We start from the raw sequence: 7,115 nt of genomic DNA on the forward strand, positions 1-7,115 counted from the left end.
TATATGTTTGAAATAGATATACCATAAACTTGTTAGTTGGCCTAGTAATGCATCTCACCTCGGTATTGACCTCATTATTGAGGTCATCGTCATAGTCATCATCAGTGTTAGATTGTTTATCAACATCAGAGGAGGGGTCATATTCAATGTCAGATTCTAGATTGTCAGATTCTGAATTCCCCCTGCCCTTTTCCTTTTTTGATATAACTTCTCTAATAGACTGAGCTAAGATTGGAATACCGAAAGACTTAAAAACTTCCTGAACACGCTTTACATTCTCATCCCTCTTCTGCTCATAACTGGTTTTTGTCATTTCCTCTATTACTTAGTACGATGAAACATAGAAAGAGCAGAAACTAGATTTAGTTTCTGTAAATGGAGTTGAAGAAATAACTAACACATCAGTACTCTGTTAAATAGTAGAAAGAAGGCAAAGTATCAAGTAAATTCAACTAACATGGTTATGCAGGTAAATGTGACAAGAAACAACTAACAGATGACAACAATGTCTCAACAACTAACAGATGACAACAATGTCTCAACATGTATCCATCTTTCATTTCATTCCAACTCACAATTTTTTGCAAAAACAGAACTGCAGCGTGTGCATTCCAACTCAGTCAGTAGAAGACATGTACATTGCAATGGTAGAACAAGATTAGAATTATGTACATTCATCTTTCTTGTGCATCTAACATTTTTCAGTCATGCATGATTTATGTCCATCTTAGTATATTATGATAAACACTATAACTGGATTACTTTGCCCGTAGCCAATAAACAACAACCATCTACCAGACACCCAAGGTTGAATTTCACTAGTACTTATAGTAAATATAAAGCATATACTTCACTCAGTTACAGATGACTTGTCCAATCCAATTGAAATAACAGTTTCAAATCAGTTGTGAACTTAACCAATATTAGGAACAATAAGCAACTGACAGTATTCTGGGCAACTTACTTCAGTACATCCAAATCAAATAGTATGTGCTTTTAGCACACAATGTGGAAAGCAGACAGGCCCTAGTAAGGTAAATACCTAAGTGAAAACAAGGATGCTACAAGTGCAAGATGTTTGCCAAGATGTGAAAACAAGGATGCTACAAGCGGGCTCACCAAGTGTCAGCGGGTAGCCGACGAGGCAGACGACGTGGCGCGGAGCCGTAGTGGTAAGCACACGCCCTGTGGTGGACGGGCGCCCTATGAGCCATGGATGTCGTCGGGGCAGCATGAGCTACGGATCTGGCCTCCGGCGTCGGGGTGGTTCTGGCCTCCGGCGTCGGCGCTGATGGAGTCCGGGAATGGATCTGGCCTCCGGCGTCGGGGACGAGTGGCGGCGGCATGATTTGTGTGGGTGGAGGTGGGGTGTCGTTAGGTTTTGGGGAGGGAGGAGGAGGCCATGGTATGCGCGAGGAGGAGTAGATCCTGGCCGGGGATGGAGGGGATGGGCGGCGGTGCGGTGGCTTGGTAGGCGGTGGTGCGGCGGTGTGGCGGTGTGGCGGCGCTAAGTGGACTAAGACCGGGAGTGGACTGTGGTGCCCAAGAGGATAAGGTAGGAGGGGAAAAATTTTGATTAGGCAGGCAGGAGGCATGTTGGGGCCCATTTGTCGGTCACAGCCAACGCGTGGGAGAGCGGGCGGTGGAGGTAGCCAATTTTGGTCTGACGCGGTGGGTCCGCTGTGTCGGTGGCAGAATGCAGCACTTGCATTGTTCTGTCCTGGCGCGGTGGGGCCCCTTTGTCAGTCATAGAAACAGTATTATTACAAAATCAAATACATTTTGGGGTACTAAATGATTCGAACTGGAAAAATGGTAAGAAACAAAGTTGTTCAGCGCATCGAGATCTACCATTTGTATTTGTGACATTTTTTCAGTTGACTTTGTTTAGAGAGTTCAAACTTTGAATTTGGAAAATTTTGAACTTGAAACTCAAATTTGAGGTACTAAGTAATTCCAAATGACAAAGTCATGAATACAAAAGTTGAACAACTCATCAACATCTAAAACTTTTGTATAGGCCATTTTTTCATATGACAAAGTGATTAAAACTTTGTTCTCAAATGAACTATAAGAGAGATAAGTAGAATTTGAGAACAAAGTTTTAATCACTTTGTCATATGAAAAAATGGTCTATACAAAAGTTTTAGATGTTGATGAGTTGTTCAACTTTTGTATTCATGACTTTTTCATTTGAAATATTTTTTAGTGTCTAAATGTGGTTTGTTTTTGTCACTTTTTGGAAATTCAAAGTTGTTAGTGTTCAATTTTTGTTACATTCAAATATGACCAAACTCAATGCAACTAATGGATACATCATGATTTTAGAAAATTTTAGAAAAAAAACATCAAATTTGGAGCATGTATGTGGGAGTAATACTAGTTACAATTTTTTTGCCAAAGATCAAAAAAAGGAATGAGCTTTGCACAATGAAGGCCTAAATACCATGAAGGCCCCACCTGTCATAGAAACTTTGCTCCACTTGTAGGGGCCACATGTGTGTACCAAGGCATACTTAGCATACTGGCTAAGACACAAATGTGTTGAAGCCGGCCACATCTGGCCACCTGCTCCTTGCCGACCACCCCCACCTGCTCCATAGCCGGCGACCCCTATCCCACCTACTCCTCACTGGCGACACCATACCCCACATGCTCCTCGCTGGGGCTCGATGAGCGCACGCTAAGGGGCGACTGCATGAAGCTACTCCTCCTCTCAGGTCCCAGTGCGCTGACCTCGACTGCTCCCTCGCCTAGATGCCTGCTCCTCCTCTCAGGTCCCAGCGTGTCGCCAGTCGGCTGCTCCTCACCTAGCCACCTGCTCAGCGCCTGGCCAGCTGCTGAAGCCTCGCCGGCCACCACAGCTGGTGCATCTCCGGCCGGCCAGAGGAGCTGCTAAAGCCTCGCAGCCCAGCCCATCTGCTTGCCACTGGCTCGGCAGCCATTGTTTAAGGTTGATTTTTCAACATATATGAAGCATAAACATAATTTGTCCACATCATGATTTTTAAATTCTTGGCACTTACATTGTCCAGATGGATAGGAGCTGGGTTTATAATAGTGCGCCATTTACTCCTGCCTATATGGATGGTGTTGAATAGTTCATGGCACATGTCAGAGCTAGATATAGGCCTCATGAGGAAATCAAGTGCCCATGCCGCAAATGCCTGAACCAAAGAGATAAAAGTCAAGCTGAGGTACAAGAGCATATAGAAATCAATGGTATTTCTAAAATGTACACAAGTTGGATTCACCATGGAGAGGGAGATAATGATGTTGTACAAGATGGAGAACTCCCTGTTGTACCTGAAGATATGTCATGGGATGGAAATGACCAGGCTCCACTTGATGATGAAGGACAAGCTGAAGATGTCATATTAGATGATAGTGAACGGGGAGTTCAGGGTTTGATTCAAGATCTGTACACCACAGCAAGCCATGGCGTCGGTGCCAACTTATATAAGCAAATCATGGAAGAGGCAAAGCATGAACTTTATCCAGGTTGCAGCGAGGAGTCTAGGCTAAGTTTCATTATTAAAATGTTGCATATAAAAGTGTACAATCATATAACAAATTCTGGGTTTGATGCAATGCTTGAGTTGCTTTCAACATCATTCAAAAATGTGACCGGCCTCCCTAAGTCCTATAATAAAATGAAAGCTCTACTTCAGAAGCTTGGTTTTGGTTATGTTTCTATTCATGTGTGCAAGTATGACTGTGCCTTATTTTGGAAAGACCATGAAGAGGATGATCATTGCCTAGTTTGTGGCTTCACAAGATGGAAAGTGAACAAGGAGGGCAAAAAGAAAGTTCCTCACAAGGTCCTCCGTTACTTTCCAATAATTCCACGCCTCCAAAGGCTTTTTATCTCAAAGCAGCGGGCACAATATGCAAGATGGCACAAGGAAAAGAGGGTAGCAGTTGAGAATGAAATGAGACATCCTGCTGATGGAGAAGCTTGGAAAGAATTTGATGATACTTTCAAGTCTTTTGCAGATGATCCTCGCAGTTTGAGGCTTGCCATTGCTACTGATGGATTTAACCCATTTGGTCAGATGACCAATTCATATAGCATATGGCCAGTGATAGTGGTTCCATATAATTTTCCACCATGGATGTGTATGGACCAATCCAATTACATGCTTGCTTTACTAATTCCTGGCAAAAAATCATCGGGCAAAGATTTCCATGTGTTCATGCAGCCTTTGATAGCAAACATGCTAACTCTTTAGAATGGTGTCCTACTTATGATGCATATGAAGGCAAAGACTTCAGTCTGCGTGCAGCGATTCTGTGAGGAATCCATGACTACCCTGCATTAGGTACCATGTCAGGCAGAAGCACTAAGGGTTACTTCACATGTGTGCACTGTGATGAGAATCCATGCTCCGAATGTCTGACCAACAAAATTGGATTCATAGGCCATAGACGTTTCCTCCCAAACGACCATCCATGGAGGAAAAATAGATCTTTCAATGGCCACCATGAAAATAGGGAGCAGCCAAGGAAATTTAGTGCAGATGAGGTTATGGCAAGGTTGGATGAAGTTTGCTATGTTCCTGGCAAGAATCCAGATAAGCCGAAATCAAGAAAACGACGCCGTGGTGGAGAACCAGTATGGCATCTGAAGGTTAGCTTGCATGATTTGCCATACTGGTCAAAATTGAAGCTACAGTACAACCTTGATGTTATGCACATAGAGAAAAACATATGTGAAAACATTTTGTCAACTCTACTTAATATTCCGAACAAGACAAAGGACACAATTGCTGCTAGAGTAGATTTGGAAGAAAGAGGTATAAGAAAAGAGCTTCATTTGTTAGATGACACTGGTGCTGCATCCTCAAAGCCAAGAGCTTGTTACGTTCGAACACCAGAAGCAAAGAAGAAGTTCTTGCAATTTGTGAGCAATGTTAAGTTTCCAAATGGCTATGCCTCCAATATATCAAGATGTGTCAATATGGAGGGAGGAGGATCAATGCATGGGCTGAAAACACATGATTGTCATATACTACTGCAGCGTATTTTACCAGCTGGCCTTCATGGTTTGGTGCGAAAAGACGTATATGAAGTAATTGCTGAGTTGGGTAGGTTTTTTAGACAACTTTGCTCAAAAACTCTAAAGGTTGATGCACTAAAACAAATGAAGGAAGATATTGTGCTTATCCTTTGCAAGCTAGAGAAAATTTATCCTCCTGCATTCTTCGATGTCATGGTTCACCTAGCAGTTCACTTACCTGATGAGGCACTCCTTAGGGGACTGGTGCAGTATGGATGGATGTACCCCATTGAGAGAAGATTGGGCACCTTTAAGCGTTTCGTCTGCAATAAAGCAAGACCTGAAGGTTCTATTGCAGAGGCATACACTGCCTATGAGTGTATGACCCAGTGCTCAACATATTTCAGTGACATTATTAATAGGTTCACTAGGCCTGAAAGATACTTGGATGGAGAAAAGAACATCTCACCCAATGGTTACTCTATTTTTGGTCATAGTGTTAACCTGTTGGGTGCTTCAAAACTTCATTATGAAGACAAAGACTATGACTCCATGGTTTGTTTTGTTCTAAATAACTGCGAAGAGGTTGATGAATACAAAGAGTGAGTAATTGTTGTAATTTCATTTGAGCCATCTTTATTCAAAACAAGTGTCACAAAAAAGACTAACTATCTTCTTCCTTTGCAGCATGTATAGGGTAGAATTAGAACAACAAGAGGTCAACGATGTTGAAAAAATGATGTCAACACAATTTGCTGCATGGTTTGAGAATCATGTGTGTGCAGCTTCTACAACATGACCTAATAATTTATGATACAATACACTCTAAAACTCAATAATTTTGTATGTTTACAACCTACAGATTACGAAATTGAAATATGAAGGCACAACACATGTTGATGAAGACCTGTACTCACTAGCATGTCGGCCGGATCCGCGAGTGCATTCATACATAGCCTGCATAATCAATGGGGTACGGTACCACACTATGGCTCGTGACGAACACAAGAAGACACAAAACTCCACCATCAAAACTGCAGGTACTCACGGTGGTGACACAATTGACTTCTATGGGACAATCACAGACATTATTGAGTTGAGTTACAGTAAGAACAGCAAAGGGCATAGAACTGTTATCTTATTACGGTGTGAATTGTACAATCTAGAGGGAAAGACATACCAGCTGAAAGATGATGGTTACTTCAAGAGCATAAATAGCCAAGGCCGATGGTATAAGAATGATCCTTTCATTATAGCCATTGATGCTTCACAAGTATTTTTCTTGGAAGATACAAAGTTAGGTCCATGTTGGCGAGTGGTACAAGAATTTGGCCACCGACATATATTTGATGTTGACGAGACCGACACAAACCAACCAATCCATGAACAAGTACAGATGAGATGTTAGGAGGCATACCAAGAGGAGCATACTTCATCAAGAGATGGTGCAGTGGGAGACATTCATCCTGATATGGATTTGTTGCGCATGGATAATGAACCAGGCAGCCTTGTTAGTAGAGACGTCGTCGAGAGCATCCGTCGACAAAAACATACAACTCAAGGTGATGAAACATACGGCGATGATGAAGATGAAGATGAAACCTACCTTGAGTACCATAGTCCAGAAGAAGGCAATACTTCAGGAGAAGACAGTGATGATGATTGATGTTTGCATTTCTGGAGATTTGTGAACCATGAACTTTTCTATTATTGATATTGTTGTATTTGAATTATGCTACTACATTTATATCTGAATTATGAAATTGTAAGACCTTATATGCAATGACTTTGTTTTCAGTGGATGGAAGTTACAGTGCCCAGATTTCATTCACATGATGCAAGTTATATATAGTGCCTAGACTTCATTCACATGATGCAAGTTATATATAGTGCCTAGATTGTTGTGTTTTCATGACACATGATAATGTCATGTAATGCCCAGAATCTATCATGGAATGTATAGAATCTGTCACAAAATGTATAGCCTAGAAGTTACAGACATGCTGCCAAAAATTCATTCCACACAAGTAAATCATCATAAGCAAAAGGGATCTTTATTTCCAACATACATCAGAAATGTACAGGTTACACAAGAGAAGTCCCAGAGCACAAAGGC

General features: G+C 41.8%; 1 pseudogene; it reads left to right on the forward strand.

Moving 5' to 3' along the window:
* The first annotated feature begins 3,233 nt into the window (after nt 1-3,233).
* LOC136524486 (uncharacterized) lies at nt 3,234-6,665 on the forward strand (annotated as a pseudogene).
* The last annotated feature ends 450 nt before the right edge of the window (nt 6,666-7,115 follow it).

This window comes from Miscanthus floridulus, chromosome 18 (genome assembly GCF_019320115.1).
Source record: "Miscanthus floridulus cultivar M001 chromosome 18, ASM1932011v1, whole genome shotgun sequence".
NCBI lineage: Eukaryota > Viridiplantae > Streptophyta > Magnoliopsida > Poales > Poaceae > Miscanthus > Miscanthus floridulus.